The 11,563-nt window shown below is 42.0% G+C and overlaps 1 protein-coding gene across 4 annotated transcripts in view; it reads left to right on the top strand.

The window, feature by feature from the left end:
- Positions 1–7,702: 7,702 nt before the first annotated feature.
- The window catches only part of ZBED3 (zinc finger BED-type containing 3), a 118,585-nt gene continuing 114,724 nt past the window's right edge, over positions 7,703–11,563 (top strand). The window contains exon 1 of one of the 4 annotated variants that reach the window (XM_027863587.1): positions 7,703–7,853. The gene's annotated coding sequence lies outside the window, so the exon portion shown is untranslated. The remainder of the gene's footprint in view (positions 7,854–11,563) is intronic. The other 3 variants (XM_027863588.1, XM_027863589.1, XM_027863590.1) reach the window with 3 other exon arrangements.

Raw genomic sequence — 11,563 nt, 5'->3', positions numbered from 1 at the left:
GGCCAATCAGGTTATATGGGGAGAGGGAGTTGTGTGAAGGAAGATGGGATTACATAGGGTTAGGGGTTGGAAAATGCTGGTCCTATCATATTATCCTGATGGAATCCTAATAAAGCAGCCCCCAGACCCAACATTCTAACTTCTTTATGGGCCCCACTGAATAGCAGGCACGTCCTGATTTAACCACACAATCTGGCTTTAATGACACCTCAGGCCCCCAGACTCAATATAGCTACTGCCCCTAGCTAGCCACTGCTCCCAGATCCAATTCACATATTTGAACAGGTGTGACCTTGTACCCAACCACAGTTGCATCATCCATTTAGCCCAAGACAGGACTACAATACCTAACTATCTGTCTTGGTCAGATAGAACCACAATAACTAGCCAATCAGAAAGCAGCATGACCAGGATGTTTGACCATCGAAACATAGAAGGGACCCCTCCTCATTACCTTGTCTCTTAACAAATCCCTCCTGCCTTTTTAATATTCATAATTTCTATGGTGTAATCAGCATCATTACACTATAAGTTTGTCTGTGTTATCTTACTAAGTTGCTGGTTTGTTTTGGAATCTACCCCTCTTCTGAGGAGCGTCAATCTTCAATAAATGCTTATGCTTGGAGTAGAGGTGGTCTGACTCGGAATTCTTTGAGACAGTCCTGCCATAACACATCATGAAACCACAACAACCCCATTTGTGGTTTTCTTGGCAGAGATACTGGGGTGGCTTACCATTTCCTTCTCCAGCTCATTTAATAGATGAAGGACTGAGGCAAACAGGGTTAAGTCACTTTCCCAGGATCACACAGCTAGTAAGTGTCTAAGGTCACATTTGAACTCAGCAAGATGAGGCTTCCTGACTCCAGGCTCAATACTTTATCCACTGTACCATCTTGCTGCCTTTTAGACATCTTAAATGTCTACAGGATGTCCTGGAGACATCTTAAATTCAAAATGTACCAAACGGAACCCGTTCTTTTTCCCTCCAAACTCTTCCCTCTTTCTAACTTGCCTATCACTGACAAAAGCATCACCATCCTTCTAATCACCTAGGCTTGAAAGCTAGGTGCCATCCTCAATTCCTCAATCTCTCACCCCTCATATCCAATGTTTCCATGGTCTATTCATTTTACCTTCATAACATCTCTCGAATATGCCCCCTTCTCTCCTCTACCACTGCCACCACCCTCATACACGCACTCACCATCACACAGCTGAACTATTGCAATAGCTTGCTGTTCGGTTTCCCTGCCAGATTTCTCCCCACTCCAATCCTTCTTTCACTCAGCTGTCAAAGTGATTTCCCCCAAATCACAGGTCTTGCCAAGTTGCCCCTCACTCAATAAACTCCAATATTTCCTTCATATCTGGAATGCTCTTCCTCCTCATCTCCACCTCCTGGCTTCTCTTAGCTTTCTTCAAGACTCAGCTAAAACCCCATCTTTTACAGGAATCCTTTCCCAGTCTGCCTTAAGAGTACCTTAGTACCTTAGTCATACCTTCCTTCTGTTGATTATTTCAAATTTATCATATACATACATACATATATATGTATATAGATAGTATGTGTGCATACACACACACACACACACACACATATATATATATACATAAATACAGTTTGTCCATAGTTGTTTGTGTGTTGTTTCTCCCATGAAAGATCCTTGAGAGCAAAAACTGTCTTTTACCTTTATCTCCAGCACTTAGCATGGTGCCTGGCACATAGTAGGTGCTTAACAAATGTTTATTGACTGAACTGACTGTTTACTATGGGTCAGGCACCATGCTAAGGACTGGAAATACAAGAACAAACAAAAAGAAAGGCAGTCCTTAACCTCAAGAGTTTACATTTTATGTAAATGTATAGCCTATATCAGATTGTGTGGCCGTCTTGAGGAGGGTGGTGGGGAGGAAGGGGAAGAAAAATTTTAAACTCAAAAGCATATGGAAGTGATTATTGATAAATCAAAATAAATTAGTAAAAAAAGAGTTTACATTCTAATTCAGGAAGCTAACACATAGAGTTGAAGGGGGGCAGGGCTTGAAAGAGGGAGGGAAAAGGGGAGGAATAAATTTCCCATTTGGGAACAGAAGAAGAAAATCCAGAGAGGATCAGAGCCAAGAAAATGAGGGGGAATTGGGGAGTTGATACTTTTTTCCATAGAAATATGAATTTTTAATCATTATTTTCTAGAAAGGTGACTGATTTATTGTATTTATATTTTATTTTCCCCCAATTGCATGTTAAAACAATTTTTAAAACATTTTTTAAAAAGTTTTGGGTTCCAAGTTCTATCCCTTCCTCCCTCCCTGAGACGGTAAGCAATCCAATATCATTTATAACATGTGCATTCATGTAAAACATTTCCATATTAGTCATGTCGTTACCTTTTTAATTGTAGGTTGACAATACAAGGAGGCTTTGATTTAAGTCATTGAAAAATATAAGAGGAATAGGAGATAAGAAGAGACTGAGGCTAATGAAGAAAGAATCTGTTGGAAGATGGAAAAAACCATAGGTGGTCAGTTTATTGGAACTGTTTGAAGAGACCAACAGAGAGCAGTTAGCTCACTAGAAGGTTTTGGCTGCTAGTTCCTAATTGGCTGAATGACAGCAGCAGCTTTAGCCACTGTTATCAAGTTTACCTAAAGCTAAGGAGAGGCGAACTTTCTGAAATATTTATTTTGTTATTGTCTGACTCTCAGGTTTGAAAGAGGGAAGTAAAATGGGGAAAGAAAGGTACTGCATCTACTTTGCTGCATACGAAAGGCAGGCGGGGTGGAGGTTGAGGTGCCCACAGAATCAATCTGAGATGTTTACTGTGAGCTCCATTGTTTTTGGACAATACCTGGCATCCAGATGAGGGTATGTAAATGGCTGGTGCCTGGTTTGTATGGCCCAGAGGATTGATAAACTTGGCCATTCTCGGCCAATATTATCTAGTAGAGGAGTGGTTTTGTGTGGTTCAGATGTCACTCAACTGGCCAGTGATGTCAAAGCTTGAATTCCAGAGTTCTGAATTACCCCAAACATCTGAGTTTTCTTCCCTCATGCTTCCCTTCCATGTTCCTTTAAGTGTTTGCCCAACATCTCCACAAATATTGAGAAGAAACATGGGTGTAAAAATGTTACCCAGGTTTATAAATGGGTAATGATGTATCTTATGTATGCACTTGCTAAAGTGAATACCTCTATTTTGATGTAAGAAATGATGAAGGGGATGATTTCAGAAACCATGGAAGACCTATATGAACTGATACAAAGTGAAGTGAGCAGAACCAGGAAAACAATCTTCACAGTAAGAGCAATGTTGCAAGGATAATCAACTCTGAAAGACTTAGTAACTTTCATCAATACAATAATCCACCACAACTCCAAAAGACTCATGATATAAAATTTTATCCACCTCTATATAGGCAACTGATGGACTCAAGAGTACAGATTGAAGTGTATTTTTTCCTTTATTTTTCTTGCTTTTAAAATTCAGAACATGGCTAACGCAGAAATATGTTCTGCATAAGTGTAAATGTACAATGAATATTGTAATTCTTGCCTTCTGGGAGGGGTGTGTGGAAAAAGAGAATGGGAAAATAAAACTGAACTGAAAATAAGAACAAAATTTAAAAATATGAGTACCTATGATATTATTTCTTTCGCCTCATTGCTGTGTTTAATTTTAAATTCTAGAAGTATAATAGTTGTGAGTAGATGATTGTCTAAATAAAAATGTCTAAATAGAGGGTTGAGCTAGAGTGGTGAGTAAGGAACTATATTTCCTTTTAATAAGGTGATTCCTAGGATCCTGAGAAAATTTTATGGTGGTGGTATTTCTCTGGAATTCTAAATCTGCTAGTGTGAGAGTAGGTTGGACTGAATGAGTCGATGAGGTGCCTATACCCTCCTTGATAACAATGATTATCCTGATTCCATTGCTGGAAGGCCAGGTGGGTTATATTTCATGCTTCCCCAGTGCTTTGGTCTAGTGTTTTTGCCATTGGATGAAGCTATCATCAATGGTGTTTCCCCCAATTTTAGGGATGCCCCCATCCTCCAGTTCCATTTCACCACTTAACAGATTAATTTTCACAAAGGAATATTCCTTTCAAAGGTGAACAAATATACAATCATTTCCCCCCTCCAACAAGTAGGGGCACAATCTCCCCCTTTGTCACTTCAGTCTCTGGGGAAGAGAAGAGGATTAGGTTCACAGCTTACCTCAGTTCCTGTGCAGCATGGGCCCACCAAGCTGCAAGTCCAACCCTAGGGCTTGTGTCCCAACACCCTGGCATCTCAGGGCTTCCTTGCTGGGCCGGCAGCAACATCTAGCCTGGAGTGTTGCCTCCAAGGTTTCCATGGCTCAAGTCAGGGTCCAGTGACTTTACTGCCCATGCCTAGAACTGAAAAGAGCAAACAAAACAGACCAAATTCCAAGCCAGTTTCTCTAGGACACAGGGCCTAAAAGGAGGAGAGGGGAGGTAGCTTCACCTGACCCAGGCAGTTCATGGTGTCTCTATGGCTGATGACAAGACTTTCACCCCTCCTTGGGCACTACTGGAAAGAGAGAATGCCCTCGTCTAAAGGTTTAAAGACACAGCCTGTCCCGGTTGCACAAGAAATGGAAAGAGGCTGGTAAACACCCATGTGGTAGGAGAACATAGAAGAATGCCTTCTAGAAGCTGGTCTCCGGGATCTCCCATTTCAGTGTCTCCATGTTCAGTGATCTGGGCAAGCGCAAAGCAAAGCCCCACCACAGAAGGCATGGCCTTGTGTTAGGTATTGATGTGAAACAGCTAGATGGCACAGTGGACAGAGTGCCAGACTTGGAGTCAGGAAGGCCGGAGTTCAAATCTTACCTCAGACACTGACTAGCTATGTGACCCTGGACAAGGCTCTCCCAGCCTCACAGTTCTCATTTGTAAGGTAGGGATAAAAATAACAGCCCCCTCACAGGGTTATTGGAAAGATCAAATAAGATGACATGAAAAGCGCATTGCAAACTTTAGCATCATAGAAATGCTAGCTATCATCATCATTTACCAAATATTTCCCCAACCCCCTTGACAAGTTTCTCATATCCCTTAAAAGGTAGGTCCACATCCCAGGTCGGGAGCCCCTGTTACAGATACTCTATAGAGGAATTATGGGAGGTCACGAACAAGACTAGCACAGAATAAGAAAACAATATGGACAGTTGAATGGAGTACCCACATAGTCCTGACCCCACTAAAGCTTGGCACTACCCTGAAAGACAGTCCCATGATGTTGCAGGAAGATGTACATGATTCCTGATTGGCTAAGACACTTTTGGGAGAGAGAAGCAGAGGAAAGAAATGCAGCAAGAAGAAAGAAGGGGTCAACTCTGAATGTTGAACAGGAGGCCCCCTGAAGCTGTATCCATCTAAGGAGAAGCCAGCACCAAACATGTCCCTGGACTTTGGTGCTTTCATCTCTAGAGACTGCTAAGAGTGGATTTCTTGAGTGAGAGCCTTCTCTTCTGAGCTGCAGAAGCCTCCCAGACACCTGTGTGTTCTGTGACCTCAACTCCTAATTACTCTTTTGCTGCTTGCCTTTATAAACACGTTGCCTTGATATCTATGTAATAAGCATTTAGTGGGAGGGGAGCTAAACTGGCAGAGATGAAGTTGTCTGTTACCCCACCCCCCACCAAGGAACTACTTCTCTACCTCTCCCAAGTGACCCCAGAAAGTGGCTCCTATCCTGAACATCAAAAGAGAATCGTGTCTTTAGACTTCAAATATTTAATGTGGGACAGAGAGATTTTATTCCGGCCAAATAGCCTTCTCTAAGACAGGGGAGTGAAAGATTGATTTCTTGGTCATCGCGATCCTCCTACTCAAACTAAGACATCTCTCAGTTTTCTCATCTGTAAAATGGGTATAAGAATAGCACCTACCTCAAAGGGTTATTGTGATGATCAAATGAGATAATATTTGTAAAGCCTTTCAAGCCTTAAAATGATATATGAATGCTAGTAGTTGTTATTATTATTATTACTATTATTATTATTATCTACAGAGGTAGAAGCCCAGATCTGACTAAAAATTCTTTAGACTGGGCCAGATGATTCTTGTTACACCTCAACTGATGAAATCAAGGATCAATTGAAGTGTTAATTAATAAGGCTCATTCTTAATGCTTATTATTTTTAATTTTTCAACTCGTTGCTTGTAGCTGTAAGTGCCAGTTTTGAAAAATACTAAACTTGGGGCAGCTAGGTGGTGCAATGGATACAGCACTGGTCCCGGAGTCAGAAGGACCTGAGTTCAAATCCGGACTCCGGCTTGACACTTACTAGCTGTGTGACCCTGGGCAAGTAACTTAACCCCAATTGCCTTGCAAAAAAAAAAAGAAAGAAAGAAAAATACCAAACGCAGGCAAGTAGGTTGCTTTTGATTTCTAAAATAGCTAAAACTAATCCTTTCCTTATTGTCATATGCCTCATTATAAGGGCAATGGTATGATTCATCCCTTGGCTGTAAAAACTTTAAAAGTAGACTTATGTTCTAACGTTTTAAGGACTGAAGTACGACTTCAGTGACCTGGGTAGATGATATTCCTTTATTTGTTATCTCCAGCAACTGGCACATGTTGTTACTGTTGTTCAGTCGCGTCCAACTTTTCATGTCCCCATTTGGGGTTTTCTTTGCAGAGATACTGGAGTGGTTTGCCATTTCCTTCTCCAGTTCATTTTACTGGTGAGAAAACTGAGGCAATCAGGGTTAAATGACTTGCCCACGGTCCACAGCTACTAAGTTTCCGGGGCTAGGTTTAAACTCATGTAGATATGGGTTCATCTTCAGAGCTTTGTGCACTATGGCGCCATCTAGCTGCCCATCTAGCACACAAGTGCTTAAGGAGGTTGAGATTTGCTCTGAGAGCTTTAGTCTTTCAACCTCTCCTTGTTCTTCCTGGTTCATCGTTCAGCTCTGGTTCCATTTATCCTTCCCAACCCCCTTACTTTGACTATAATCAGTCAGAGTTCCGGTCTTTTACAACAAGTTGCTGTCAGAATCAACCGAGCAACCAACATTATTACGCACCTCTGGGGATACGAGGAAATGCAAAAACAATTGAGGCTCTCGAGGAACTTACATTGTAATGGAGAGCCCAACATGTACATAAATCTGCATATACAAGACAATTCCAGAGCATGGTTAAAGTGTTTTGTCAACCATAAAAAGCTGCATAAAGGCGCTCCCCTATTATTGTTGTGGTTGATTATGCTAACGATGCTAAGAGAGTAGTAATAATGATACTAATAATCACAACTTCTCAAACACAGAAATCCAGACTAAAAACAACACACACCAGTTGATATTACACTGCAACAGGTTGTAAGTTCTGACTCCAGCGGTTGTGACTGCTGGCATTTCCCCTTCAAAACATCAATGCGCCTCCCACTCAGAGAAGCCAACAGTCCAGGAGAAACAGACCTGGGAATTCAGGTCTTGGCAGATCACATTTTTTAAAAAAAAAGTTTTCGTTTTGAAAAAAAAAAGCAAATCCGCTTTTTCTCTTTTAAGCTAATGAACACCTGCAGCGGGTCATTCTAACACTGATCCTGGGCTTCAATATTTTGTTAATGATTTGTCTTTTGACATAAGGAGGGTCTGCGATTCACTTCCTCGCGTCCCGACCAGACTAGGGAATGCAGCGCTGCGTCTTTAAGGGGCGGGGGGCCCAGGGCAGCCCAGCACAGGATGCCCAGGGCTTGCCAGAACAAGATGTCTGCGAGGCTGGATGAGAGAACCCCGGGTCGCCAGCGTTCCATCGCGCCGAGGCCTGCCGACTTCGCGCCAAAGGGAGCGAGCAGCCCGCGAGGGGCCAGGTGGGTCCGGGGACGCCGTTTCTTTCGGGATCCGGAAGCCCAGAAATGGGTTGCAAAGCTGGATGGGGTTTGCTTTTTGTTTCAGATTTTTGTTGTCCCTGTTGTCATTGTATTGTTGCTCGAGGGCAGGGACTTGTTTTTTGCTTTTAATTAGTCGTAGCTTCCCCAGGTTTGAATGTACCATGCCTGGCTCGTTGTAGTCGCCAGATACATATTTCTTTAATTGAGTTGAATTGTTCTTGTTCCTGTAGTTGTTGGCGGGGGCTTGAATAGAATAAGTGGTTCAGTGGAAAATCTGGTATGCTTGCAAGCCTGGCCCTGGGATTTGTTCTTCACTTTTGTTCCCAGTTAGTCTCAGGTTTCCTAATGAGTAACTGTTGGCATTTCTGGCTTCGTTTCTCCGGCCCAGGGGTAGGGTGCTTGGCACGTAGTAGGCACTTAATAAATGTTTATTAAGTTGCATTGAATTATGCTGTTGCTCTAGTGGTGGTTGTCGTTTACTGGGGGTTGGCGGGAAATCCGAGATGAAGGGTAGCCCCTGGATTTGTTCATGTCTTTTGCTCCGAGTTAGTCTTGACTTTACGGGGATAAGAAGGTGCTCTCCCGAAGGCTAGTAGCGGTTGCATTTCCGCCGTTGTTTCCCAATGGCACACTGCAGATGCTTCCTCGTTGCTCTTAGATTGAAAACTTTTGCGCCGCCCGACCACTTCCCTACTCTCTGGATTCCCGGGGATCCGCCGGGTGAAGGTGGGGGAGGATAGAGCGGTCTAGGCGGTCTAGCCTGTCTAGCCTGCCCGCAGTCCCAGTAGAGAGATGAATGGCCTTGGCCGAGGGCCAAGCAGAGGAAAGCGAAACCAAGTCCCAGGACCGTACGCAACTGAAGAGAACATGGGCCTCTGGTTTTGGAAACTAGCCTCAATTGTGGAACTTGCCACCAGATTCCTCCTGGGTGGAGAATCTGTAGCGTTCCGTGACCCTGGGGGATCCGCCTGCCTGCCCGCCTCCGTCTCCCCTGTACTCTTGTCAGTTACAACAGGAGGGTGGCTGGACTTGTGTCAGTAAATCCAGCTATTAATTAATAACACATTTTACTTTTTTGGTGGTGGAAGGAAACAGAGCCCAGAATCTTAGATCCAGAGCTGAAACGGAGACCCTCAGAGGTTTATCTAGCCCAATCGCTTCCTTTGACAGATGTGGAAACTGAGGTCCAAGGAGATATAAGTGAATTGTTCATATTCATACTGGGAGTAAAAAGGTCAGAGGTGGGATTTGAATCCATGTCCTTGAGCTGAAAGGCGTTGCCTCCGATAGAAAAGACCTCTTAGCTTTGTGAATTTGTTGGATTTTATTTTATTTTATTTTTTTACTTTGGAGTTCTAGAGAAAGTCCTCAAAAAAATTATAGACATGAGTTTCCCACCTCTCTACAGCACCCCCTCCCCATGACTTGTGAACTTCCAAATTTGCTACCATTGCGCTTCATCTCATTCTATTAAAGTCATCTTTTTTCCCTTTTTACCCCCAAATTCAGGTGGTTGTGTAACCTTTTGCTACCCCTCTCTTTTTTTTTTTTTAATAATTCAAGTGGTAGGTTAGCCTGTTGCAACTTGAAATCTCCCAAATGCTCCTTAATATTAAATCATTTTAGTTTATCCTGTGACTGGAACTCCAGTTCAGGACATATGGTATGAGAATCTTTTCCTCCCTGTCATTTCTGAAAAGTATTACTTTGCACTTATTAAGTTAATATTAGTAGCTGACCTGGCAAAAATCTTAACGAAAAAGTGGGTTTGGGATTCCCACAGAGAAAATCAAACCTTCAAAGAATTTTTCAATTTGTTCCAGCACTTTTATGAAAATTCCTTATTCAACAAGGAATCTTGTTTCGGTCTCTTTTGTGTGATTGGATGACTCCACCACATTAGACTGGAAGTGTCACCCCTCTGAGGGGTTGGGATCTATTTCTCTTCTTTACTTCTATCATTTTAAGCTTCCTCTAGCTGTATTGCTCCCAACCAGTGACTAGCAGGACGGTTCCATTTAATATCAATTAGCTTTTACAGAGGGATATTTACTTCCAAGATAGAGTAAGAACAAATGCACATTTTCCCCTATAATAGTCAGTGCTCTTCCCTGCACCAATTTGGTGTCTGGAAAATAAGCTCAAAACTTAGCCCAGTTCCTACATAGCATCAACTCCACCAAGCTGTCTCAGCTATCAGGGGCCTAGAACCCTAAAGGTCACTTCCAAAGGTTGCTTCTAGCTCCTTGGGGCATTGATGCAAAACCTAGTTTGTATTCTGAGTCCCAGAATCCTGTGGATTGCTCTCAACTTTTGGAAACTCCTACTGTCAGAGACTCTACTTGCTTCACACATAATGGAAAGGAACAATAAATAAGGCCAAAGACCAAGGCTTGTTTCTTGGGACCACCATGGCTTTACAACATGGTCTCTTCCATGATCTGGGTGGTGGGGGATGGGGCAAGGAGTCATTGAATGAATTAAAAAGAGACATTCAGTGCTGACCCAGGCCTGTTGGATATGCGCATAGTTGTGGCTATGCAGCCAATTGAAAAAGTCTCTTCCCAACCCTGTGGTTTAGCCAACCAGAACTAGTTACAGAATGTCTGTGAATGATCTAGTCTTTCAAAAACACTTAGAAATCATCATGATTCTTTAAAAGCAAGCTCAGAGAGACTCCCCAGATGCTCTAATTTGTTAGCTACAGGGCAAGGAGAAATAGGCAGGCAGTTTTATTAAAAATAATAATAATAATAATAAATCAGGCCCAAGATTCTTTCTCATCTGAATATAAGCTTCTTGATGGCAAGAAATGTTTTTTGCCTTTCTTTTGTCTCCTGGTGTCTACCACAGTGCCTGCCACAGGGTGAGATCTTACTAACTGCTGGCTCATTGATTGACCATAGTGTTGGTGTGAGATAGCCTTCCATCCTCATCTGTAAGGTGGTTCCAGCTGGCTTACTTACATCTAAGAAAGTCTATAGTATGGGAGGAGGCCAGAAAAGATTTATTTTATAAAGTTGAATTAAAAGCACACATAAAAATAAGATAAATTTTGCCATTTGCGTTCATTTCAACATAAAAAAATTGTAATGAAGTAATTTTGAGCATCTCAAGCTTTGAACTACAGAAGGAGAGGAAATAGCAAAATGGAGGTATTTGACTTTGAACCTAAATACCTGTCATCTTGGTTCCCAGTAATGCTAGCACTGCTAGAGTTTGCTGAGTAGGCTCAGGGTAACAAGATGTTTCTGAAGAAGCACTTGATATTGTTTATTCTGTTCCAACAGATATTTCTTTTCTGTAGTTAATTTTCTGGACCATATGTAATTTATCTCTTTTTAAAGCAGATGTTTCTTAGAATGAGAGGTTTGGGGCTTTTTCTTTTTTTCATATTCCCATGTATTTTTGTACCTCACTAGTGTAGCCAAATAGAGCATTTCCTTTGATTTTGTTGCATAAAAAAAGCCGTTATAGTAAAATCTAACCATACTCATATACATATGCTCTGTGTGCATCCTACTTGTTGTGAGTTATAAATCTATTGGCTTGAGTGACTGTCTTGGAGTTGTTGCTTTTGCTTTCCATAGTACTCCATAGTATTATAGAAAGTGGAAATAATAATTATTGTTTTCCTATCAGTACAGTCAATGAATTTGGTTTTGTTGCTAAAGGCATCTATGCTTTTC

The sequence above is a fragment of the Vombatus ursinus genome, unplaced genomic scaffold, assembly GCF_900497805.2.
Source record: "Vombatus ursinus unplaced genomic scaffold, bare-nosed wombat genome assembly UNPS02014772.1, whole genome shotgun sequence".
NCBI classification, from domain to species: domain Eukaryota; kingdom Metazoa; phylum Chordata; class Mammalia; order Diprotodontia; family Vombatidae; genus Vombatus; species Vombatus ursinus.
This window is presented reverse-complemented; position numbering and strand designations above follow the sequence as displayed.